This window comes from Lissotriton vulgaris, chromosome 10, assembly GCF_964263255.1.
Source record: "Lissotriton vulgaris chromosome 10, aLisVul1.2, whole genome shotgun sequence".
Classification (NCBI taxonomy): Eukaryota; Metazoa; Chordata; class Amphibia; order Caudata; family Salamandridae; genus Lissotriton; species Lissotriton vulgaris.
Window position 1 is genome coordinate 733,480,468 of NC_141698.1, and position 27,203 is coordinate 733,507,670.

Genomic DNA, 27,203 nt, shown 5'->3' on the forward strand with positions numbered 1-27,203 from the left:
TCCAGCTTGTTGTCAGTTGCCTTTGAGGTTGTCCACACCCTCTGATGCAGAGCCCCAAAAGCAAACTTGTGTCAATCAATATGTAGAATCTTAGACTTGAGATCTTTTTAATGGTACAAGCCTTATTCAACTCCAGGCATATGCAGTTTGTGTCGGTGACATCTGGCTGCCAAAATAACATTGACCACCTCCGGAGGATGAAAGTAGAAGGTGTTAATCTGTTGCTGCTCAATCTCCAAGCACGAAGGTTGAATTGCTGAAAGACCCCTACCCTGTTGCTGCAACTGCAGGCTGCAACTGCAGACTGCAACTGCAGACTGCAACTGCAGACTATCCTGGAGGGGCAACCTGAACAGAAGACAGGTGCTCTTGCCCAGGGGCTCTCCATACTATACTCGCCGTGCCCAATTCGTGGCCACTAGGATGACTTGAGCCTGGTAGTTTCTGATCTTTAGAACTTGGGGCAGGAGAGTGATCAGCAGGAAGGAATACAAAAGTCCAACCAGAGGTGGAATAAGTCTTAGCGAGAGACAGAGACAGAGAAAGAGAGACACCTTGAAAAGTCAAATGCACAGAGCTGCCGACATTGTGCGTTTTTAGAGGTAGAGAAGAGCTCAAGCCAAGGTTCTTCCCATGCGTGGAAAATATTTTACACCACCTCAAGGTGTAACTGCCACTTGTGATCCACAAGACGTTACATGCGGAGTCTACCTTGGAGTTCAAAAATCCTGCCAGGTGGTTGATGGTCCAGCCATTTCAGAGGCGCAGAGCCTCCTGGCACAGGGTCCAGGACTCCACACTGCCCCGTTTGTTTCAAAACCACATGGCGGTGATGTGTTCCTTGAGTCCCTTAATAAAGTGTAAAAAGGCTTTCAATGCCAAGCAGATGGCGCTTAGCTTCAGGAGACTGATGTGAAGCTGGGCGTCCGCATGAGACCAGAGGCCTCTGATCTCTAACTCTCCCAGGCTGTCGCAGGGCAGGGGACTGGGGAGATGGGGAAAATGTAAAGCAATCCCTGAGCAAGGAATCTGTGGGTGCCACTGCTGAAGCCACAAACTGCTGGTAAATCTGCTGAGGTTGAAGTGGTAGTCTGTATGGGAAGCACCTGCCAGACCAGCCCAACTAGCGCACTGTGGCCCTTCTTTCTTTGAAGAGTTTCATAACAGTCTGCTTTTCACCATAAAATGAATCCTGTGAAACACCATGTCCATAAGCGATTGAAGCAAAAGGAACAAATGATGGACGAACGCTGAACAATGCAAACATTCACCCCAAGTCAACTAAGATCTGGGTTTAATACCCGAACTGCCAAGCCAGGTCCTCCCTGAACTGGAAACAAGCATCCTGAGACCAGTTTTGGGGCAATTTCCCCTCATCAGCCAGGCTAGCTTAAATGCATTGGTGCAGTGAAGACGGGCCAACGTCTGAGCATACCCTTCCCACATTGAGCGAAAAAAGCAAAAGGAACAAATGATGGGCGGAATGCTGAACAATGCAAACAATCACCCCCAGTCACAAAGATCTGGATGTAATCCATTGTTCTTTAGCTCACCGAGCCTCTCCAGTTTGAATTCAGCCATATGCAAATCAGTGTGAACAGGGTCAAGACTGATTCATATATGTCTGGTTCTGAACTGGAAGGGCATGGGGAACAAAAAACAGATGAATTTAGGCCCAGATCTCTATATTAGGATGGATGTACGACATTGTTCAGCATTCCGTCCATCAATTGTTCTTTTTACATTGGTCACCCCGAGTGGGGAGGGTTTGTCCAGACGTGGGTCCGTGCTCTCAATGCCACTGGAGTAAAGCTAGCCTTGCTGATGAGGGGTGATGCCCCGAAATCAGCCCCAGGATGCCTGCCGACAGACCAGGAAGGACCTTGCAGGCAGTTCGGGCTGGACTGTTCCCATGGGGAACAGGGTCGAGACGGATTTGCATATGGCTGGATCAGCACTGGAAAGGCACGGGGAGCAAAAAAAACAATGGATATAGGCACAGATCTCTGTACTGGGGAGAATGTTTGACACACTGCAGCATTCTGTCCATCAATTATTTTTTTGCATATGGGATTACTGTACATCGCAAGGGAAAAACAGATTTCAACCAGGGGTGGAGACCGATGGCAACACTAGAACCAATTGCTTGCCCAATAGAATCTGTGGTATTCAGGACAACACGGACATCCTGTATGGCTTGGGTTAGCACAGGGTCACGGAGCACCCTGGGGAACTTGAGGAACAGAGTCCTACAGAGCGTGAAAATAGTGGCCTAAAAGATAGCAGGCATTGACGGAATGGAGAGAGAAACTGGTGGAAGAAATTTCCCTCTTCTGCTCCCCACTGGTGGGAGTGTTGGGAAGGCATTGGGATTTGTCCTGCAGGTGGAAGCTTTTACCACCAAGCTCTCTGGGGAAGAGTGCTGGGTTAGAAAAGTGAGGTGACCGGTGCTGGGTGAGGATGGAAATTTGACAGTATACAGCCCCACCTGAAACAATGGCATCAGTCCCGTAAATAATTTTTTTTATGTGCGAGGCATGCGGGAAAATACCAAGTGAGCTTGATAACAGTTAACGTGCAAGAGAATCAAAATTGCACACCATATGATCATATTATGAGTAGCACTATTTCATATTGGGAGGAGGGAAAGTGGTGAGGAGCATGGAGGAACATTTAGTATCCAGCAAAAGAAAAATAATACTTACCCTGTAAGCATCTGTTTGTGGCATATAGTGCTGTAGATTCACATGCACTCCAACTCCTGCTATCTATGGTTTATTTATTTATAAAGTTTTATATAGCGCAAACTTTACCCTAGAGGGTATCAGAGCGCTTTACAGATTATTAAATAAGTAGAAAATAGATAACCAAGAAACAAACGATGACGATGTCCGTTGCAATCAGGAGTGGGACAGTGAGTTATAAACCAGTACTTAGACGGCGTGCAAGACTTGGCTGGAGAACAGTTGGTCGGATCAGTATCCAGAGAATGAGGTTGTGGGTTCTGGGTTTGAAGTGCGCACACACAGTATTCATGTTGATTGCAGCGCCCTGTAGAAGCATGACGGGCGCTGCGATCAACATGAAAACTTTTAAAATGGCAGACAATCTGCCTCCAGCCGTGCTATATTAAGAAATGGTAGGCAGCAAGCCTGCAAGAACGACGTGTGCTTTCACCATCATTAATATATATTTGCTTCCTGCCATTTCCGAATAGAGCGCAGCAGATTGCGTGCTTTTTTGAAAGATTTCATATTAAACCCAGCCCCATGTATTAGCATGTTGAATGCTGCAATTAACATGAAAACTTTAAAAAAGGCACATAATCTGCTGCGCTCTATTAACAAAAGGCAGGCAGCAAGCCAAAAAGCAAGATGTGCGCTTTCACAATCGCTCATAGGTTAGTGATTCTGAAAGCACACGCCATGCTTCTGGACTTTCTGCATGCCTTTTGTTAACACCATCGCTGCTAGGGAGATTTTCCTCATGTGCGGAGTCTGCTTTTTTCCCATTGTTCATGACGAGCTAAGCTCGTCATAAGCACACGACCAGTGTACTGCATGACGAGCTGAGCTCGTCATGAGCAGGGAAGGGGTTAATAGAGAGCGGCTGCGGGCAGATTGTGTGGATTTTTAAAAGTATTCATGTTAATTGCAGCACCTGTCATGCCTATACACGGCACTGCAATGAACATGTATACTTTCAAAAATGCACAGAGTCTGCCTGAAGCCACTCTCTATTAACAGAAGGCATGTAGCAAGCCCAGGGCTTTAAGTGTGCCGGGTCCTTAAGCATGGGGTGAGAAGGGTCCCTATCAGGCTCTTCATATTTGCCCTCAGGGTAAAAGAAAACATCTTAACACTGCAGCAGTACAACTGCTCAAAGCCTTTGGTGTTCTTTCAAAGTCTGATCATTTCATAACAAGCATTTTTTTCAATATTCTATTCAATGAAGAAGTAGTTGTTGCTTATTTATCTAATGCAGCAAACAGCCATTGACAAAGCCAATAGTCCTGGTTTGTAGTAGGTGGAATATGCTACTTACCAGTATGCATCTGTTCTTGGCATGTAGGGCTGCTGACATTCATATCTGTGCATAGATCGCCGCCTAGTGTTGGGTAAGCATGATTGCACATTGTTGTCCTGGAAGAGTCTTCGAAGCATCACAAGATAGGTGGCTCCTGCCCTGGACTCCAGTGCCCATGGGCATCCTCTCCACCCTCAGATTGTTTTTTGATAATGTGGCAGAGCTGGAGTGCAATACAGTAAGTGATGACCATGCCTGAGAATGATTCTGAGTGCTACAGCTGCTACAGGCACCGGGGAGGAGGGCGGGCGATATGAATGTCAGCAGCCCTACATGCCAAGAACAGATGCATACTGGTAAGTAGCATATTCCTTTCGAGGCATGTGGGCTGCTGAATTCATATCTGTGCATAGAATAAATAGCAGTTACCTCCTTAGCGGTGGTTGCCCGTGCCAGCTGCAGCAGTCTGAAAAAGAGTTCTGAGAACAGCCTGTCCTACAGCAGCTTGCTGTTTGGAGTGTACATCTACGCAGTAGTGTTTGGTAAATGTATGTATGATGGTCCATGTGGCTGCTCTACATATATCCTCTAGAGGAATGTTACCTAGGAAAGCCATGGATGCCCCTAGCTTGCGTGTGGAATGCGCTCTTGGGGGAACTGTTAATGTGCGTTTAGCTTTTTGATAACAGATTTGTATGCACTTAACAATCCATCTGGCTATACCTGATTTGGAAATAGGGTTGCCTTTGTGTTGTGGAGAGAAGGCAACAAACAGTTGTTTAGTCCTTCTAATGTCTTTTGTCCTGTGGATGTAATACAGGAGAGCTCTTTTAACATCTAAGGTGTGCAGTGCTCGGTCTGCCACAGAATCAGGGTTTGGGAAGAAAACGGGCAGTTCTATGGTTTGAATAATGTGGAACTGCAACACCACCTTAGGCATGAATTTAGGGTTGGTACGTAGCACTACCCTATTAGCATGAATTTGTAGGAAAGGCTCTTGAATTGTTAGGGCTTGAAGCTCACTAACTCTTCTTAGCGAAGTGATGGCTATCAGAAAAGCCACTTTCCATGTAAGAAACTATCTCACAAGAATGAAGAGGTTCCAAGGGTGGCCCCATGAGTCTGGTGAGAACTAGGTTTAGATTCCAGACAGGTGAAGGAGGGTGTCTGGGAGGGATCACTCTTGAGTCCTTCCAAAAAGGCCTTAATGTCAGGCACTCTGAAAAGGGAAAGATGCTGCCTGTTTTGAAGATGTGCTGCCATGGCGGCCAAATGTATCCTGATGGAACTATATGCCAGATTGCATCTGTATAGATGAACAATTGTTACTTACCTGTAAACAGGTGGTTCTCCAGTATTGGTGTCTTTCATAGATTCACATGCTTGAATATTCCCCGTCGTCGGAGTGCGAGTCCCACGGTAAATAAAATAGCAATAAATACTAAATATATAATATATAATAAATATATAAATTACATAATAAGGATAAACCCAAAATATGCATAGAAGAGGCATAGGGTACCTAACCAAAAAATTCTACATAGGAATGCATGGGAATATAAAAGTTCCAATGCAGCCTATCCTTGTCATTATGTTAGTCCAAACTGCAGCCAATTAGGCGCCAGCAGCCCTCTAGAACCTTCTCCTCAGAGCTCAAGCCCTCAGATTTTCGTAGCACAAGAGTGACCACAGAGTCTATGAGGAGAAGAGAGCCTCTGAGGGGAGGAGGGAGGGTCGCATGTGAATCTATGAAAGACACCAATACTGGAGAACCACCTGTTTACAGGTAAGTAACAATTGTTCTTCTCCAGTATTGGGGTGTCTTTCATAGATTCACATGCTTGAATATAGAATAGTTATCAGTCCGTATCCCAACACAAAGTTTCCAGAATGCAATGTATAAGCAAAAGGTTGGAATCAACAGGTGTAATAACCCATGCCATAGAAGTTATACAAATATATGTATACATAAAGAAGACATGAATAAACTGGAAACTATTAGGAGGAGGGTAGAATAGAGGCTCACCTTATTGAAAAAGATTACGGAGCACAGCTTGTCCAACTGCGGTATCTCCTTCAGCCATGGCACCCAGATTGTAGTGCTTTGTGAACGTGTGCCTGCTGGACCATGTGGCTGCTCTGCAAATCTGATGCAATGGGACTCCGGCAAAGAGTGCCGTCGAAGAGGCCATAGACCTGGTAGAGTGGGCCCGTACTGCAGTCTGTAAAGGCTTTCCCGCCTTCTGATGGCAGAAAGCAATCGCCGAAGCCACCCAGCGGGCTACTGTAGGTTTGGTGACTGGTCGCCCTTTTTGAAAGCGGCCATAGGCTACAAAGAGCTGATCCGATTTTCGGAACTGGGCTGTTCTGCTGATGTAGAACTTTAAACCTCGTCTAATGTCCAAAGAGTGCAAGCGTTGTTCCGCAGGAGATTGCGGGTTAGCAAAGAAAGACTTTAGTATAACAGGCTCATTAATATGGAAGTCTGAAGGCACTTTTGGAAGAAAAGTAGGGTTAGTGCGTAAAAGCACAGAATCCGGTTTAAACTGTAGAAATGGTGGTTTGATTGTGAATGCATGCATATCACTCACTCGACGTGAAGACGTCAAAGCAAGAAGAAGCGCGACCTTCCAGGTGACATACTTGAGGTCTGCTTTATGGATTCGTTCAAAAGGTGCAGTCATTAATTGTGATAGGACAATATTGAGGCGCCACTCGGGAGGGGGACGCCGAACTGGAGGAAAAGTTCGAAGAAGTCCCTTGAAAAATTGACGTATTAACCTGGATGAACATAGGGAGGCGGAGCCATCATGGCGGAAGCGTGATATTGCTGCCAGAAAAACTCTTAAAGTAGCATGAGACAAACCCGACTGAGCCAGTTGGAAAAAGAAAGGGAGGAGCTCAGCGGGCGTGGCACGCAAAGGATGCACTCCGGCATCAGCACACCAGTGGCAAAAGCGTTTCCATTTCAACTTATAGGTCTTTATAGTTGATGGAGCCCTGGCCTGAGCAAGGATGTCACGACATTCCTGAGGGATGGTTAGATGTGCAAATTCACAGTGTTCAGGTTCCAGGCTGATAAGCTCAGAAAAGAGGGGTCTGGATGGTAGATTTGACCCCTGTCCATGGAGAGAAGATCCATTCGAGGATGAAGAAGAATGGGTTTGCATTGAGACAGGAGGAGCAGCTTCGAGAACCACGCCTGTCGTGGCCACCTGGGAGCAATTAGAAGGATGTGGCAGGGTTCTCTCCGAATCTTCCAAAGCACTCGTGGCACCAGAGGGATCGGAGGAAAGGCGTAGGCGAAGAGATTCGACCAATCCATCAAAAGGGCATTGCCTTGGGATCCTTTGTGGGGATGCCAACTTGCGTAAGCGGGGCATTTGCGGTTCTCTGGAGCTGCAAAGAGGTCGATTTCCGGGAATCCCCAACAACGAAAGACCATATCGAGTGTTGGCTGGTGAAGTTCCCACTCGTGGTTGGATGATCGGGATCTGCTTAGGGAATCCGCCAGAAGGTTGGACAACCCCGGAAGATGAACTGCGGTGATTGTGATTTGATGATTGATGGACCAGTCCCAAATCGCCTCTGCTAGGCGGGATAACACCGGAGACTTCGTTCCGCCCTGCTTGTTTATGTAATGCATGCAGGTTGTGTTGTCTGTCTGTATGAGAACCGACTCCCCTTGTAGCACTGGTTGAAATTATTTCAGGGCCAAAAAGATAGCCATGAGCTCCAATTTGTTGATGTGCCAGGTCTTCTGGTGCAGAGTCCATTTCCCCTTGACGGAAAGGTCCTGGAGGTGAGCTCCCCAACCCTCCAGAGATGCGTCCGTCGTTAATGTCAGATCCGGGGTGTTGAACAGAAAGGACGTGCCTGCCGCAAGCTGATGTGGTTGTGCCCACCATCCGAGCGCTTTCTTCATGGGAATGGTGATGGTAACCTGATCGTTGAAGGAACCGGTGACTTGACGCCACTGTTCGTCCAGTGCCTGTTGAATAGGTCGTGCTCGTAGTTTGCAATGAGGGACAAGAGCGATGCACGACGAAGCCATCCCTAGAAAGGACTTCAACAAACGGACTGAAGTGCACCTCTTTGCCATAAGTAGTGAAACTAACCGGAGAATCCTTTGCTGACGTTCCCGGGAGACTTTGCTAGTTTGGTGTCCAGCGTTGCTCCTAGGAAATCCTTGCAAGTTGTCGGCTGCAATTGAGATTTCTCCAGGTTGATGGACAGACCCAAGGAACGAAATACCGTCTGACAAATGGAAGTATGGTGCTGGAGTTGTGAGCGGGATTGCGATTTCAGGAGGCAGTCGTCGAGATATGGGAATATCTGGATGCCTTGGAGACGAAGAAAAGCCATGACCGGAGCCAACATTTTTGTAAAGACTCGGGGGGCCGACCGGAGGCCAAATGGAAGTACTTTGAATTGGAAATGAAGGTGCCCCACCTTGAAGCGCAGGAACTTTCGATGACCTGCGAGTATTGGGACATGGAAGTAGGCGTCTCGGAGATCGATGGTCGTCATGAAATCTCCGACAGAGAGTAAGCGCAAGATTTCTGTAAGCGTCAGCATACGGAAGGTCTGATCCTTGAGATAGTGATTGAGTGCTCTCAAGTCCAATATGGGTCTCCATTCTCCGTTTTTCTTGACGATAAGGAAAAAACGGGAATAAAACCCCTTCCCTCTCTGAGACTTTGGTATTACTTCCACCGCACCTTTCTGAATGAGAAGGTGAACTTGATGAAATAGTTCCTTGAGGTGGTGGCCCGGAAGGTGGCGTTGGAGGAGGTATGGCCTTTTTCCACAATGTCGAGTACCCAACGGTCCGTTGTAATGGAGGACCATTGAGAACCAAACAGAGAGATTTGCCCTCCAATTCTCAGTTCGACAGACAAGTCATTGACGTTTGTTGGAAGTTCCCCTGAAAGTGGACTTTCCTCGATAGTTTCTGGCAGGTTGCTGACGGGAAGACTGTTGACGGTTTCCGGTGAAACGTTGGTTACCTTGGTTATAGGACCGATACTGACTGCTTCCTCCACGAAAAGTGGATGTAGTGCCACGTCCTCGAGCACCCCGAAAGGGCTGCTTCTTAAATTGAAGGGTACCCAAGGCACGTGCAGTGTCCGTGTCCTTTTTTATGGATTGCAGCGCTTCATCAATATGCGCTCCAAATAGTGACTCGCCGTCATATGGCATATCCAGAATCCTTGTCTGAACTTCCTGTCGAAACGAAGTTGAGCGTAGCCAACCTTGTCGACGTAGGACGGCCGCTCCAGCGAGTTGGCGAAAACCAGTGCAGGCCACATCCACTGCACAATCAATGAGTTCCTCTGAAGTTCTTTCTCCTTCTTGCAGAATCTTCAGCGCTTCTGCCTTGGAAGCATCCGGAAGTAACGCCACATAGGCGGACATATCTGCCCAAGCCTGACGGTCATAACGACCTAAGATAGCCATAGCGTTAGCTACTCGAACCGTTGTAGAGGACATGGAGGAAAACTTACGCCCAATCGCATCTAGGCGACGGCCCTCTCGGTCTGGAGGAGCGGTGATAGTAGACGCTGGATTCTTCGAACCTCTCTGAGCTGCCTGCGTAACGACAGAATCGGGCTTAGGTTGACCTGTAAGGCATGCCGGAGATCCCACCGGCGCCTTATATTTCTTTTCCAACCTTGGTAGTTGTGCTGGTAAAGAGTTAGGCGTCTTCATTAATTTGACCCCTTCAGCACAGATGAAATCTATAATCGGGACTGTGTGTATCTGTTTAAATGGTTGGTTCTTGAAATCATAAAGGAAGCAATCTTCCTCTCTCTGGACTCGTGGTAATTTGAACCGTTGCGCCGCCCTGTCCATTAATTGGTGGAAGCCTGCAATATCCACTGGAGAATCCCCTGGCGGCACCTGAGAAGGGGATGGTGTCTGAGCACGATAGTCATCCCACTCCGCTAAATGTTCACCACCATCACCATCCATATCCGAAACTTCTCCATCCTCACGCTCTGGAGGATTCTCGTCATCATCATCATCTGGATAAATTGTTGTATGAACTCGAACTGATGTGCTTCTATGAACAGTAACAGGCGGCGCTGGGTGTGAAGGAGCCAGTGTCGGCTCTGTAACTGGGTTCAACACCGATGGGACAGCAGCAACCTGTGGAGATGGTGGGAATCGCCGATTGTAATCCTCCAACATACTTTGGAGGTTCGATATCATTGATATAGGCAACATCGCAGCTGGTACTTGAGAGCGAGTTGCTTGATGTTGGCCATACTGTTCCTCTTCATCGTTACTAAAGTCTTGGCACTTTATGTTCAAGTCCGAAAGACTTTGAGCTTGGTCATCAGACTCCTGATCTGAATCAGTAGCAAACAAAGGAGAGGGAGGATTAACCATTACTCCTGTGAAAGTCCCGAACTGGTCTGATTTGCTGGACTGTAGAGGCAATAAAGGCATTGAAGCAAATGAAGAGGCTGGCGTGGAAACTGTGTCCTGCGCACGCGTCGATGGCATGATATCAGTCGTCTTCTTTGAGGGAACTGATTTTGATGTCGTCGTCGACGAGATCGTCGACGGAGTAATCTTCATGGACATCGTCGTCACCGTCGTCGACGGAACCTTCAATTTTAAGGTCTTCGTCGACGGAGCGGTCGTTGACGGGACAGATGAAGCAGACTCCGTCGACGGTACACTCGTCGTCGAGGGCGTAGACGAACCCACAGTCTTCGATCCTTTCGTCGACGACGAACTGGCTGTCGACGAGTGAACTCTCTTCGTCGACGAAGATGAAATCGGAATTATAGAAGAAACAGTCTTTGAACTGAGAACAACTCTCATCGACGACGAAGACGTCGACGCCGAAGCTGACGACGATCCAGAGGCCAGCGTCGTCGTGACTGTCGTCGTCGACTTTGATCCAGAGACAGCCATTCTCGTCGACTGAGTTGAAACTACCGTCGTCGACGGAAAATCAGTTTTCTTCACAGAAAAACTGGAAATCGAAGCAGAAGGAGCCTAAGAGCTAAGTCTCGTGGGCCCAGACGTGGTAGGTAAAGGTGAAGACACCGCAGGGGTTAAAGCGAGGGATATTTTCCTCTTTTTTAGAAATGGGGAAGGCACCTCCTGCACACTACCACGCTTAGAAGCTGCTTTAGAGTGGATTGAAACGAGACTTTCAGCATCAGAAAGTATATTGTCTTTATCCTTCAGCCTTTGAAGCCAAACTAGTAAGCGGCCCTCTCTATCCTTAAGAGTTTTTTCTGAGAATTTTCTACAGAGCTTACAGCTTCCCACTTCATGGTCAGGGTACAGGCAGTAAATACACTTACTGTGAAGGTCCTCATGAAATAATCTTAGCTTTCCACAGGATGAACAAGCTCTGAAGAGAGACTTCTTACTTGAAGACATTGTAGAGAACTGGAAAACACTTGAAGAGAAGAAAAACTGAGCAGAGCTCAGGGAGACTCCCTTACACACGACGTGCGGTAGAAAATCTTAGGGCTTGAGCTCTGAGGAGAAGGTTCTAGAGGGCTGCTGGCGCCTGATTGGCTGCAGTTTGGACTAACATAATGACAAGGATAGGCTGCATTGGAACTTTTATATTCCCATGCATTCCTATGTAGAATTTTTTGGTTAGGTACCCTATGCCTCTTCTATGCATATTTTGGGTTTATCCTTATTATGTACTTTATATATTTATTATATATGATATATATTTTTAGTATTTATTGCTATTTTATTTACCGTGGGACTCCCACTCCGACGACGGGGAATATTCAAGCATGTGAATCTATGAAAGACACCCCAATACTGGAGAAGCAACAAATAACATATGATGTTCTGCGTGGACGCACCTAGCGGATTAATGTCATTATTGGAACAGTAGATGACAAATTTCTTCCATTTGGCTGCATAGCACGCCCTAGTTGTAGGCCGCCTTGCCTCCTTGATGATGTTCATACAGTCAGGGGGCAAGTTGAGGTAGCCAAACTATGACCTCAGGAGCCATATCGCAAGGCTCAATTGTTGCGGATCTGGGTGCTGAATGTCTCCATGGCTCTGAGTGAGGAGACTGGGCGTGAGGCGTAGCCGTTCGTGAGGCACCACTGAAAGTTCCAGGAACGTGGTGTACCAGGCCTGCCTTGCCCACGTTGGAGCAACCAGGATGAGCGTCATGGAGTGCTGCCGCAGTTTGCGTGCCACTAGCGGTATGAGCGGTGCTGGAGGAAAAGCGTACGCAAATCTGCCTGACCAGTTCATCCATATCGCATTGCCCTGAGACTGCGGGTGTGGGAACCTGGCGGCGAAGGTTTGGCATTTTGCGTTTTCCTTTGTGGCGAACAGGTCTATCTCTGGATGACCCCACTGCTGGAAATATGGTTGGAGCACCGAGGGGTGTATCTCCCACTCGTGCATCTGATGACTGTGCCTGCTGAGCAGGTCCGCCATCTGGTTGTCTTTGCCTGGGAGATGTTCTGCCATGAGGAAGATGTTCCTCTGGATAGCCCACTTCCACATGCTCTGGGCTAGATGAGATAGTTGTGGAGAGTGTGTGCCTCCCCGCTTCTGGATGTAATACATGGCAGCCATGTTGTCCGTCCGGATCAGCACGACTTTGTTGCACAGGTGCAATTTGAATGCCTTCATCGCCATGAAGATTGCCATCAGCTTCAACAGATTGATATGCATCTTTTGCTGCTGCATCGTCCATAGTCCCTGCACGGTATAATGGAGGACATGCGCTCCCCAGCCCTGGAGAGATGCGTCCGTCGTCGGCACTATTTGTGGGACAGGCTCTTGGAACGGTCGTCCCCTACAAAGGTTTTGTGTGTTCCACCAATGCAGAGAGTTGTATGCACGACCGGTCACCAACACTAGGTCTTTCAGATGCCCATGAGCTTGGTTCCACTGTCGTGCCAAGCACTCCTGGAGCGGACGCATGTGTAGCCTCGCGTGCAGGACTATGAAGATGCAGGAGGCCATCATACCGATCAGCTGCATGAATACCTGCGCTGGGAGCGAGTGTTGGGGCCTGAATTTCTGAATCAGCAACTGCTTGCTGTTAACTCTGGCAGAGTTTGGCTGTGCTGTTGCTGTTAGAGTGCTTATTGTTGCACCTAGGTACTGTTGTACATGAGCGGGCTGAAGGTGCGACTTTGGGTAATTCAGTGAAAATCCTAGACTGTGTAGGAGGTGAATTGTGCGTGACATGTGGCTGGTACACTGCTGGGCTGACTCTGCTTGGACAAGCCAGTCATCCAGGTAGGGATAGACATGTATGTGTTGTCTCCGAAGGTGCGCAGCCACAGTTGCTAAGCACTTGGTGAACACCCTGGGGGCAGGGGTGACCCCGAAAGGCAGGACCTTGAACTGGTAATGCTGATTGTTGACGGTGAACCGGAGATACTTCCTGTGACTTGGGTGAATGGGAATGTGGAAATATGCATCTTTCAGGTCTAGGGTTGCCAGGAAGTCTCCCTGACTGAGCAATGGTAGGACTTGCTGTAAAGTTAACATATGAAAATGTTCTGACAAGATGTACTGGTTCAGGGGTCTGAGGTCTAGAATGGGCCGCAGGGAACATTCCTTTTTTGGGATTAAGAAGTACAGAGATTACACCCCCGTACCTTGCTGTTCCAAAGGCATGAGTTCTATTGCCCCTTTTTGCAGCATGGAGAGTACTTCTTGCTGCAATAAGTGAATGTGCTCTGCGGACATAGGACGGTGCCTTGGGGGTATGTTGGGGGGAGTGGAGGTTAGTTCCAGACAATAGCCGTATTGGATAAGTTGTCTTACCCACCTGTCTGTGGTAATGCCTTCCCAGACCGGCAGGAACTGCTGGAGTCTTCCCCCGACCGGTGTTAAATGGTCTGGGGGCAGTGACAAGGCGTCACTGTTTGTTGGGGTGCGGAGGATCTGGCATTGTTATTTCCACGTCCTCTACCTTTGGTGCTGTTCCCACAATATCGACCCCGTTTATTCTTGTTATAGGTGGTCTGCGTGCTCCCCTTGTTGTATTGGGCTTGCTGCAACGCTTGACCTCTAGAGGCTCCCCTGTTACCGGAGTGACGAAAGGAACTGCTGTGACTGCAGGGCCCCCATGGATTTTACTGTCTCAGTGTCTTTCTTAATCTTTTCAAGGGTTGTGTCTACATCAGGACCAAAAAGAAAGTCCGGGTTAACTGGCTGATTAAGTAAAGTTGTTTGGATCTCTGGTTTAAAACCAGAGATGCGGAGCCAGGCATGACGTTTCAGCATAACACTAGTGTTGATGGCCCTAGCTGCCGTGTCTGCTGCATCGAGTGCACACTTGATAGATGCATTTGAAATTAACTTTCCTTCCTGTATGAGCATTTCTGCTCCCTCCTTATAAGCGTCAGGCAGGTGTTGCATCAGCTGTTCTAACGTGTCGTAGTGAGCCCTATCGTATCTAGCTAATAGGGCCTGTGTATTTGCGATCCTCCAAATATTAGCCGCTTGAGCAGCTACACGCTTGCCAGAAGCTTTTAAGATTTTGGATTCTTTGTCCGGAGGAGGAGCATCACCACTAGTCTGAGAGTTTGCTCTCTTGCGAGCATTAGCCACAACCAAGGAGTCCAATGGGAGCTGGACCCTGATGTACTTAGGGTCCACAGGCGCAGGCTGATATTTTCTTTCAATCCTTGGGTTTACAACCCTTGCCCTGGTGGTCTCCTTGAAGATGTCAGTAGCATGGTTCAGGACACCTTTTAGCATAGGCAATGTCTTTACTGATTTTTCTGAGGTGGAGAAAGTATCGAACAGAAAGTCCTCCTCCACTGGATCTGCGTGCATTTCCACGTCATGGTTAATGGCCGCCCTTTCTAGTAAAGCGTTAAACGCCGCCGTGTCTTCAGTAGGCGAGGTCTTGACACTATAGGACTGAGCATCAGGCGCAGTATGTGGCTCATCAGGGTCAACCGGGTCATTCCAGGGTTGAGGTTCATCTTGATCTGCGTCAACATGATAATTAAATTCAATCTGACCGTAACCCTCTCCAACATCTTCATCGCTGCATGTGGGTGAGTAGGCATATTGTTGTGTATATGGCTCCACAGGTTCGAAGAGAATAGGTGAGGTGGCTGAATCCCTTTTCCTTTTGGGAGGGATCTTGTATGACTCCAAAGGATGTTCTGGAGCGATCTTTCGTTTGTGAATGGTGAGCCTGCCAGAATACGAGTCGATGAAGAGCTTCGACTGATTGTCATACGAGGGTGCCAGGAATATTACCTCCTCTGGAATGGACTGAGACTTGGAAAGTGCTGACACCTTCTTGGACGCTTCATCGCCTTTTTGTGCTTCGAACTCTTTGGGTCGAGCGGTCGGGGGCAGTCCGTATTTTAATTGGAGGAAGCACCTGATACTAACAGACCTTCTTCGAGATCGACGGCGTCTTCGATCCGATCTGCTTTGGTGGATCACCAGCATGCTTGCGGCCTTGCGTCGACTCGAGCGCATGGTGCGCAGCAGGCACAGCTTTGGGCTTCGATGCAATATGCTCCTTCGGGTTGGGTTTTGTCTTCGACTTGAGAGCCTTGCTTAAGATCGGCTTGGAGGATGCAAGCGTCGGTTCGACAGTCTTTTTAGCCCTGAGTCCTTTGGCAGTGTCGCCATATTTGGACGTCAACTGCGTCAGGGTGACGTGCTTGACCGTCGAGACTGGCTTCGGCTCCCCGCTCTTCGGGCCGACGCCCCCTCGTGACTCCGAAGGGTCGACAACACTTTTAGACTTGACTGGAGCCGAGGAGTCCAAGGGCGTCGATCCGAGGACTGTCTTCAACAGTTTCGGTTTCGCTTTAGTCTCTGCTGGTTTCGGTTTAGATTTCGATGGATCGACCGATGGCTCCTTTGAAGTATTCTTAGCCGGGCCTTGACGCGGGGCTATAGAATGTGGAGTAAGATCTCGGCTAAGGCCTTCCGGCGATGCCTCGACCTGAGCCTTAAGGAGCACTGTGTCAATATTAGGCCCCGCGACTGCGGGTGGGCCCTGCTCATCGCTTGAGTCGTCATAGACGGCTCCGATGGCCTCTGCGTCATCTCCTACCTAGATGACTTCTTCCTCATGGACGTAGTCTTCTCCTTCGTCCACATCGAAGACGCAGGGTCTGACTGCTGGTCAGGATCCTCTTCATCGACACCTTCACCGTCATCGGGCCTCGAAGATGTTCTCCGGGTCGGGCGCCGCTTTCTGCGCCGACTGTAGCGCTGCGCGTCGATGTCGAAGCGTCTTCTTCGACCGGAACTTGTAACAGGCCATACAGCTGGCCTCGTCGTGGTCCGGGGATAAACATTTATTGCACACTGGGTGCACATCAATGTGAGGGTATTTTGAGTTGCAGACCGGGCATCTATTGAACGGGCTCCGTTCCATCATCGTCGTAGTTGGGGCCTTTGGTGTTGAAAAGGCAAACGGCCTTCGACGTTCTGTTCGAAGAACTGGATGAAGTATAGGCACCGAACGAGACAATACAGACGCCCCGAAGGCCTTTTGGCCTTGCGCAAAGAGTTTTATACTGATTCCGAACTTGAGTCAAGAAAGTACATCCGAACCCAATGGCGGAAAAAAACAATCTGAGGATGGAGAGGATGCCCATGCGCACTGTAGTCCAGGGGAGGAGCCACCTATCTCGTGATTCTTCGAAAACTCTTCCAGGACAACAATGTGCAATCATCCGGACCCAACACTAGGCGGCGATCTATGCACAGATATGAATTCAGCAGCCCACATGCCTCGAACATAATGTTACTTATTGGATTATACATCTGGATGTAATAACAAGCAGCACAATAACAGTCGGGCGGCACACTATGCTAAGCACAGGTTTTTAGCTTATGTGCTTTAAGCCAAACCCTTAATTACATCAGCCACGCCCCTTTGAGATAACCCTCACCCCAACACCCCCAGTTTTTTCCTTCCACTTAAAGCCCCAAGGAAGCCTAAAAGCAGCATATGTGCTTTCAGAATCACTAACACATATTAGTGATTTTGAAAGCAGACGGGTGGACTTCTATGTACATTCCTCCCCCTGCATATCCAGGAAACCATCTTCGGAGCTGATAAGTGAACTAATGATAATCAGTTCTGAATAGTGGAGTGATCCCCCGCCCCTAGTAGATCCAGCTCTATTCTGCAGAGTCTTGCCCTGACGACCTTGACTAATTCTTAAACAGATTATTGCAAATAGCGTTTTCCTTTCATTTATTTTTTTTCTGGGTACTTCGTGAGTTTATTACCGACATTTTATGACAAATTTGTATTTGTTTCATGCAAGCCCCATAAGGAAAGGAAAATGCTACTTACCAGTATGCATCTGTTCTTGGCATGTAGAGCTGCAGAGTTGCACAATGTGCATAGATCGCCACCTAGTGTTGGGCCCGGATGTTTGCACTTTGTTGTTCTGAAAAGGTGACTCCTCCTTAGGACCACATTGCGCATGGGCATCGACTCCATCCCCAGATTGTTTTTCGCCATTAGGGAAATGATGACGTTTTGCAAGAAAAAGAAGGATGCCCATGTAATTTGTATCTAATTAAGATAATACTGGAAAGGACAAGGGTAGCCGGGGAGGCGGGTGGGCGTGTGCAACTCTGCAGCTCTACATGCAAAGAACAGATGCATACTGGTAAGTAGCATTTTCCGTTTGAGGCATATGAGCTGCAGATTGCACACTGTGCATAGATTGTATAGCAGTACCCAGTCTTAGCGGCGACCACCCCTATCTGTTGCAGTAGTTTGGAATAATGTTTTGAGAACAGCCTGGCCCACATTAGCTTGTTTTGTTTGCACATCCACACAATAGTGTTTTGTGAATGTGTGCGGTGTAGACCATTTCGCTGCTCTGCAGATGTCATCTAGGGGAATGTTCCCTAAAAATGCAATTGAAGCCCCAATTTTTCTTGTAGAGTGGGCTTTAGGAGGAACAGATAACGTACGTTTAGTTTTGTGGTAACAAATCTGTATGCATTTGACAATACATCTAGCTATTCCAGATTTTGAAATGGGATTACCTTTGTGTGGTGGTGAGAAAGACACAAAAGTTGTTTAGTTTTACGAAAAGGTTGTGTCCTTTCTATGTAGTATAGCAATGCTCTTTTGACATCTAATGTGTGAAGAGCTCTTTCTACTACTGACTGTGGTTGCGAGAAGAAAACTGGCAGTTCCACAGATTGATTGAGATGGAATGGACAAATGACTTTGGTCAGGAATTTTGGATTAGTACGTAGAACTACCTTATTTTGCTGCATTTGCAAGAAGGGTTCTTGGATGGTTAGTGCTTGTAGTTCACTAACTCTCCGCAGAGAAGTAATAGCTGCGAGGAAAGAAACTTTCCATGTTAAAAATTGTAATTCACATCTGCGTAAGGGTTCAAAGTGAGGTCCCATTATCCGTGTGAGAACAACGTTAAAATTCAACACAGGTGAAGGTGGGACTCTGGGAGGAATTATTCTTTTAAGGCCTTCCACAAAGGCTTTAATGGCAGGCACTTTGAACAGAGATAGATGTTATCTGTTTTGCAGATATGCTGCTATTGCAGCAAGATGTAGTCTAATAGACGTGTAGGCTAAGTTACATCTTTGGAGATGCAGTAAGTATCCTATGACTTGTTGAATAGACACATCTAGGGGATCAATATTGTTGTTGTGAGAATATATTACAAATCGTTTCCACTTGGCTGCGTAACATGCCCTAGTGGTTGGACGTCTAGCTTCTTTAATGACATTCATACAGTCTGGAGGAAGGTTCAGATATCCAAATTCTAGGACTTCAGGAGCCAGATCGCAAGGTTGAGCTGAGCTGGGTCCGGGTGTCTGATCTCTCCACGGTTCTGTGTTAAGAGGTGAGGAGACAGGTGCGGTACTACAGACAGTTGTAGCAGTGTGGTGAACCACGGTTGTCTGGCCCACGTTGGAGCAACTAGGATGAGGGTCAGAGAATGCTGCTGTAGTTTGCTTACTACTAGTGGCATGAGTGGTAGAGGTGGAAAAGCGTATGCAAATCTTTTTGACCAATTCATCCATATCGCATTGCCTTTTGACAGTGGGTGTGGATATCTAGCGGCAAAGCTTGGGCGTTTTGCGTTTTCGTGGGTGGCAAATAGATATTTGAGGTTGTCCCCACATCTGAAAGAATGGCTGAAAAACTTGCACATTAAGTTCCCACTCGTTGGTCTGTTGTGTTTGACGACTTAACAGATCCGCTATAGTATTTTGTACTCCCGGAACATGCTGGGCTAGGAGGAATATGTTTTGAGGTATAGCCCACCTCCAAATTTCCTGTGCTAGTTGAGAGACTTGCAGTGAGTGTGTGCCTCCCTGCTTCTGTATGTAGTACATTGCTGTCATGTTATCTGTGCGGACTAACACAGCTTTGTTTGCTACTTGCTTCTGGAAAGCTTTTAGTGCTAGGAATATTGCTAGTAACTCCAGATGATTGAGTGGAGTCATTTTTGTTGCGATGTTCACCTGCCTTGCATGGTGTGTTGCAGTAGGTGGGCTCCCTAGCCGGAGAGCGATGAGTCTGCAGTCAAGATTATCTGAGGAACTGGTTCTAGGAACGGTCGTCCCTTGGAAAGGTTTTTGGTGTTCCGCCATTGCAGAGAGCGAGGGGTCAGACCGTCTACCAACACTAGGTCTGTTAAGTGACCTTGAGCCTGGTACCATTGACGAGATAAGTGTGAGAAGGTGGCCTGATATGCAGTGGTCACTATTCTAGTGAACACTATGTATCAGTCCAGCAACCCTTATTGATGATTGGTTGTAAGTCAACCTTATAGACCAGCTATCCTAGTAGCGTGGATACGAGCAGTCTAAGGCTAAAGACTCGAGAGGGCGTGTTAAGCCAGCTGTTATACCACATATACCCCTTGAACACCAAGTGAAAGGACACCACACAAGTGTTATGAAAATAAACAGTTATTTATTAAAGATCACAACAGCCCTGTACTCTTTATGAGGACAGGGTACTAAGCACAAACCAAAACTCTTACAAAAATACTTAAGTTAGCACAGTATATACAAATGCCCGAGGGGCACGGAAAACCATATACTTGAAAAGTGGAATGCGAAATTACTAGCAGGTAAGTACAGTACTAATAGGCTTTGGAATCGCTAGGACTTGACTATAGAATCGTTAGATTACTTCTAGGAGACCCAGGGGACTCGGGTGCAGTGTGTGCACTCTCACGCGAGATGCGGGACAAAGTCTATGGTAGCTAGAAATTGCAAAGTTAGTGTTCTCGGGCGAACCCGACCTGGTAGGGAGAAAACGAAAGTAGATTCTGACCCTTGGATAGTGAGGCTATGCTGGGGCACCGAAATGCCGAAGTTACCTAGCCCAGGGGCTGCAGCTGCATAGGACTCAAAGGACGTCGGGAATCCTCGTTGACGGACCAAGAGCCTGGAAGAAAGAAGGTGCTGGCAGGCGACCAGTGAAGAAAGTTCGGTGGATCCAAGCCTGGATCGATGGAAGATGACACCTGAAAGCAGAGGGGACCAAGTTCGAGACTACTAGCCAGTAGTCAGTGGGCACCAGGAGGGCACCGGATGGTAGCCACCTCGACAAGGCGTGTGGGTGACGCTGGGCTCGGAGATCTCACGGACCAGGAGGCGTTGTCGGCGACCAGGAAGGAGGATCGAGCTGTCCCACGAAGATAGAAGCTGTCGGCGTCGCTGGACCCAGGATTGGGCAACAAAGCCGTGGCAAATTCAAGCCCACGCGGTGGACCTAAAATGGCGTCTGGAGTGGACCAGGAGGGTCCGGGGTGCCTCTCTTCAAGAAGGAAGCAAGGGCCAGTCTGGGGCAACCAGACCAGCAGCAGTGATGTCGGGCGTCGTTCAGAAGGCCACAAGCCAGCCGGCTAGTAGCCAAACAACGCGGTGCACAGCAAACAGCAGAAGGGCCCCACGCAGATCGTGGAGTTGCAGGGAGGCTGATCTTGGGTGCTGGAGCTGCGCAGGGTCGGGGCTTCTCGGACCCCAAAGCACTCACCCGTGGAGGACACGGTGGGCTTGCAGTAAAGATGTCGTGCAGTCTTGGCGATAGTCGGCCCCTCGAGGTCTCGTCGCACTCACGGTTCTCAGCTTTGCTGTAGAGGTGAGTAGAGGTCAGAGGTGTCAGGGAAGCCGGGTCTCGTCGAGCTGGGTCGTCGGATTCGTGATGAAGGACTTGCAGCAGACCGCAGTGTTCTTTAGGATGGTGCCCGCTTGATGCAGGGTGACTACTCCTTAGCCACAAGGGAGAATCTTGAGGAAGAAATCTTGAAGTCCTTTCGCAGAAAGTCGTGTCTTGATTCCAAAGATGATCTAATTTGAACAGGGGGCCCGCTCCCATCTTTATACTAAAAAAGGGGGCTGACCCGGTGACTAGGTCCTGCCTATGGGTGGGACTAGGTGGGGGGTGGTTACACCCCTCAGCCATGCCGGACTTCCCCAGGCCAGGGGCTGGTGTGCCCCTGGAACTGGTTCAGACCGGCCTATGCGTAGTGAGCACCGGGGTGCCACTCAGCAGTCACCTTCCTGAAAAGCCCTGCCTACCCAGGATACACAAAACCATGTCTGGGACGGTGCTAGCACCGCCCCGGACAGGAAACCCTTTGTCCCGACCTCCCTCGCTGGAAGGACTCCCAGCTGCAGGGGGTCAGACTCGTGTCTGTGGTGGCAGCATCCATTTTGTGGAGCTGAGGCTTCGTTTAACTTTAACCGGGGTTCACAGTTACCTACATGTCGTGTCCCTCTAGAAGGGTGGAATGCTAACCCCGTCGCCAGAATTGGCGAGGGGTTAGTATTCCAATTCGTATGACACCTTACTCGACATGTTTTGATAAAGCAATACCAAAGTTAGCATTTAACCGCGAGGATTATAATGCACTTAAGAGTATATGGTATGCGATATCATGGAACAGCTATTAGGACTTGGTTCCGCAAGCTGCAGACAGGCTCAGCTCATGCCAGAGCACCATCTCACACGATTCCAAGCACTCTGCCTTCAGGATTGTCAAGGCCTGCCATAGGAGTGACTGATAGGAATCTGTGTGTCCATTTTAGGGTTAGGTATAGGTATACTACACCTACAGCAAAGGGTGATTACACGACTTTACCCCAGCTGTCATGCAGCCAGTTGTGTCAAATTTAGGAGGCCAGCCAGGGGTGGCATAATACATGCTTCAGCCCCTGGTAGGCCCTGGGTACACCTATGCCCTGAGTTACAGGGTCTGATAAGGTGGTCCAGTACCAATTGGAAATGCACCTAGGGTGCATGGAATCCATTTTAAAGAGAGCAGTAGGCCTGGGGTCCTGATTGGCAGGGTCCCAGGTCGACTATGTCCAAAACCAGCTAAAACACAGGGCAAAAAGTTGGGGGCAACTATAGTCAGGAGGTACCTTCCTACAATAAGCACTCTTGTAGCGGACGCATTTGAAGTCTTGCATGGGGTACTATGATGATGCAAGAAGCCATCATCCCTAGGAGTTGCATAAACACTTGTGCTGGGAGTGTTGAAGCTGAAACTTGGTTAGAAGAGTTTGCATGCTGGTTATCCTTGCTGGAGTGGGATAAGCTAGTGCTGTTGAGGTGTTTATTGTGGCACCGAGGTACTGTTGTACTTTGGATGGATGTAGAGGAGACTTGGTGTGGTTTATTGTGAACCCCAATTTGTGGAGCAGTTGGATGGTGGCATGAGTGTGTTTCACGCATTGATTGTATGAGCTGGCTTTTATGAGCCAGTCGTCGAGGTACGGGAAGACATGGATGTGCTGTCTTCGTAGATGCGCTGCCACTAATGCTAAGCACTTGGTGAATACACTTGGTGCTGTTGTGACTCCGAATGGGAGTACTTTGAATTGATAGTGCTGCCCATCTATTACAAATCGGAGATACTTCCTTTGAGCCTTGGGAATGTGGAAGTATCCGTCCTTGAGATCTAGAGTAGCCAGGAAGCCGTTTTGCAGCAGGAGCGAAAGGACTTGTTGGAGTGCGACCATGTGAAAATTGTCTGACTGTATGTATATGTTTAGCGATCGGAGGTCTAAAATAGGCCTTAGAGAGCCGTCCTTCTTTGGAATCAGAAAATATAGGGAGTAAACCCCCTTGCTTTGTTGGTGCAGAGGAACTGGTTCTATTGCACTTTTTTCTAGCAGAGATACTACTTCTTGCTTTAACAGTGATAGATGTTCTTGTGACATTGGACGCTGTTTGGGTGGTATGTTGGGGGGGGGGGGGGGGGGGGGGGGTAGATGTTAGTTCTAGACGAGAACCTGACTGAATAATTTGCGCACCCACCTGTCTGATGTGATGTTGATCCAGGCAGGAATTGTTGAAGTCTTCCCCCCCCCACAGGAGTGGAATGTTGGGGGGGAAGGAGAGGAAAGCCATTGGGTAGGGCTAAAGGCAGAGCCGGAGTTGTTTTGGCCTCTGCCTTTGTTGTTCTTACCCCTGTAACCCCCTATCTGGTAGCCTAGTGAATGTGGATTGACCAGGGGTTTTATAGGAAGTAGAGGGACTTTCTGAGGAGTAAAGGTAGACAGTGGCAGTGTCTCCCTACCCCGCTTGGCGCCAGGTAAACTTTTGCAGAGCAGAAGACTCTGCTGGCTTTGTTCTCTCCTAAAATAGCTCTATGTTATGCTACTTTTAAAAATTGATAACGAATTTTTAAAACCTCACCTCACTGTTTGTTCCTTTGTGTAAAAATTGATTTAATAATTTTTTAACACGCACTTACTGCGCACCCACGATCTTTGGAGCTGCCAGGGTCATTCAGGCTCGTTTTCCAAGTCTCTGCTCAATGCTGCAGCCTGCCCGCCCCGGTCCGACTCAGTAGCCAATACCGTTGAGCGGAGGGCGGGACAGGTAAGAGCCAGAGTGATACGCCCAGGCACTTCCTGAAAGCTCGAGTCGAGCGGTTAGCGCTCTAGCCTTCTAGGACACATGGCTATGTAGCCACTCGTCGGCTCTAGCGCGCAGCGGTTGCGCGCAGGGTGGCGCCTAAGCCTGCGCCTAAGACGAGCCAAAGACCAGCCCGTCTGCGCCCGTCCGCGACAGGACGGGACCAGGGGCCATGGCGGAAATCAGGCATAATATGAACTATCCTCATTCCTCCAGGATAACCTACTCTCCTACGACGCTTCGGAATCTACAAGTAAGTCCTATACATGCTTGTGGTATGGACACAAACTTTTCGCTGGAGGGTCCTTTCGCTAGCATTCAATGCAGAGCTGTATTTACCACTCAATGTCAGGAAACCGATGTTGAGGGAAACCCTTCAGTATGTTCCTCCCTCCTTAGAGTGAAGGACAAAGATGCCAACACCCCCAGTTCTACTGGAGGGAAAAATATTCTCTGCAACATAAGATCCCTACCTAAACATACATCTGAAGTGTGGGATCTTATTTCCACCATTCAGCCAGACTTCTGTTTCTGCACTGAAAATTGGCTCAAACCCCACTCAACCCCTGCTATCACTCTGGCTATTCCTACTGGATATAAAATAATACGACTAGATCGCCCCATTAAAACCGGAGGGGGGATTGCGATCATTCACAAACAAGAAATCAACTGTACTACAGTAGCAGAACTAAGTACGCCTGACATTGAAATACTTATTTTTAAAACTGCCTTATCCCCTAAACATACAAGAATGGGTGCTCTAGTATATCGCCCTCCTGGACCCACTACCAATTTCTCGAATATTCTACTCGAGACTCTTGCACCTTATGTCTGTAATGACAGAGATTTTCTTCTAATTGGAGACTTCAATATACATAGTGAGCTGAAAGATTGCACAGAAGGACAATCCATTCTTAATGATCTTCTCCTATTAGGACTAAAACAATGCAATGTGGGCCCAACACACCAAGCTGGGCATACCCTAGATCTTATTTTAGCCAATTTTTCTTCAGTTATTTGTTCCCCTCCTACCCAAGTTAGCTGGACCGACCACTTTATTATTGAGTTCCATACCCCCTACCCAAAACCTATCTCTCATGGGCCGATGTCTCTTCCCAGTGAACGAAGACAATGGCATAAAGTAAACAAAATTGCCTTTTCGGATAAATTTATTGAACCATCTTTCACCACGGTGGATCAGATAGAAAATGCCCTTAATAAATTTGAAAAAGCCTCAATAGCTGCCATAGATGCTGTAGCCCCCATGAAAAAATTCAAACCACGGCCAGCAAAAAAACAGGAAGTGTGGTTCTCTGACAACCTTAGAAAATTAAAACTAACAGCTAGGAAGTTAGAGAAAAAATGGAGATGCTCTCATTCAGATACTGATAGAAGCATTTACTGGGAATCATTAAGTACATACCACAAAGCTATTCGCACTGCAAGGAAAACCCACATAACATCTCTTATTTCAGAAGCAGATAATTCCCCAGGGTTTTGTACCAAATACTACAATCTTTTGTCAAACCAACAGCTAGCGAAAGTCCTGACATTTCATCTCAAAAGCTTTGTGATGAGATATCCCAATTCTTTTCTAATAAGATAGACTTGATCTATACGAAAATCATGCACTCTAATAAAACTATGACATGTTAAGCAGGCCTTGCTTCGTACGAAATAGAGAGTAACCACAATGATCACACTTTGGATATTTTTCCCCCTATAACCTCTAAAGAGCTGTCAGCACTCACCATGCAAATCAAAAGTGGTAGTCCTAATGATATTATCCCTGCCAGACTTATGCCCTCTTTGCTGGAGGTATTATGCCCCACGATGGAAAAACTCATTAATCTCTCACTTAGAACAGGCTCTGTCCCAAGACAATCGAAACAGGCGTTAGTTAGGCCTATTAGAAAAAATACCGCCATTGCATGGACTGAACTAACAAATCTTAGGCCCATCTCTCTGCTCCCTTTTTTGGGTAAGCTGACGGAAAAATATGTAAATCATCATCTTTCACACTATGTTGAAAACACTGGAGGCCTTGACTTTTCCCAATCTGGGTTTAGGCCGAAACACAGCACGGAATCTGCCCTCTTGTCTGTCACCGATGACTTACATATGCTTCAAGACAAAGGCTACTCCTTGATTCTAGTGTTATTAGATCTGTCGGCAGCGTTCGACACCCTGTCACACAACATCCTTATTGACCGGTTGTCGAACGTAGGAGTTAAGAACAGAGCCCTTGACTGGATAAGGAGTTTTGTAACCGAGCGCACCCAGACTGTCACCATGGGTGCTCACCGGTCAGCAGAGGTGGAGATTTCAAAAGGGGTGCCACAGGGCTCATGTTTGAGCCCAACACTCTTCAACATCTATGTGGCACACCTGGCAAGAGTGATGCGAAGATTTGGTTTCATCCCCGTATCCTACGCGGATGACACGCAGCTCCTCTTCCCTTTTGAAACTCTCACCGCTGAGATAAAAAACTCCTTTTCTGCTGGTATGAAGGCCGTTGCACAGTGGATGTCCACTAACTATCTACAGTGCAACGTTAGCAAAACAGAACTTATGCTATTCGGCGAAGCCAAGCTTCTATGGGCTCCGGATTGGTGGCCTTCCGATCTTGGTGTGGTCCCAGAACCCAAACAGGTCGTGAAAAACCTCGGGATCCGCCTCGATCAGGATTTGTCTTTAAAGCAACACACTAACATTGTTGCAGGTTCGTGTTTTCATGTTATCAGCATGCTACGAAAATTTTTTCCTTTGTTGCCAGACACGTTTAGGAAGACCTTAGTGCAAACCCTTGTTCTAAGTCGTATTGACTACTGTAATGGCCTGCTCCTATCTGCCAACGAGGGAGTGCTGGCCAGACTTCAGGTAGTCCAGAACACAGCGGCGCGCCTAGTCCTGAATGCCCCACCAAGAACAGCATCCAAACCTCTTTTACATCAACTTCATTGGCTCTCCATACAACAACGAGTAAAATTTAAAATTTGTTGTATAATACATAAAAACATAAATGGACAAGGCCCTACCTACCTGCAACAGAAATTCACCCCTTACATCCCGTCTAGGCCACTTAGATCCAGCGCAAGCCATCAACTGGTGGTTCCTCGTGTCAAAAAGACCAGACACGGAGGCAGAGCACTGTCCGTAGCAGGACCCAATCTATGGAATCGACTCCCCCTAAATCTCAGACTCTGTACCTCTCACTTACAATTTAGAAAACTCCTTAAAACTGTTCTATTTAGAAATGAGATCTAAACCATATCAGTAC

The 27,203-nt window shown here is 47.8% G+C and overlaps 1 protein-coding gene across 8 annotated transcripts in view; it reads right to left on the reverse strand.

The window, feature by feature from the left end:
- WAC (WW domain containing adaptor with coiled-coil) overlaps nt 1–27,203 on the reverse strand; it is a 669,371-nt gene that overhangs the window by 1,462 nt on the left and 640,706 nt on the right. The window lies entirely within an intron of this gene.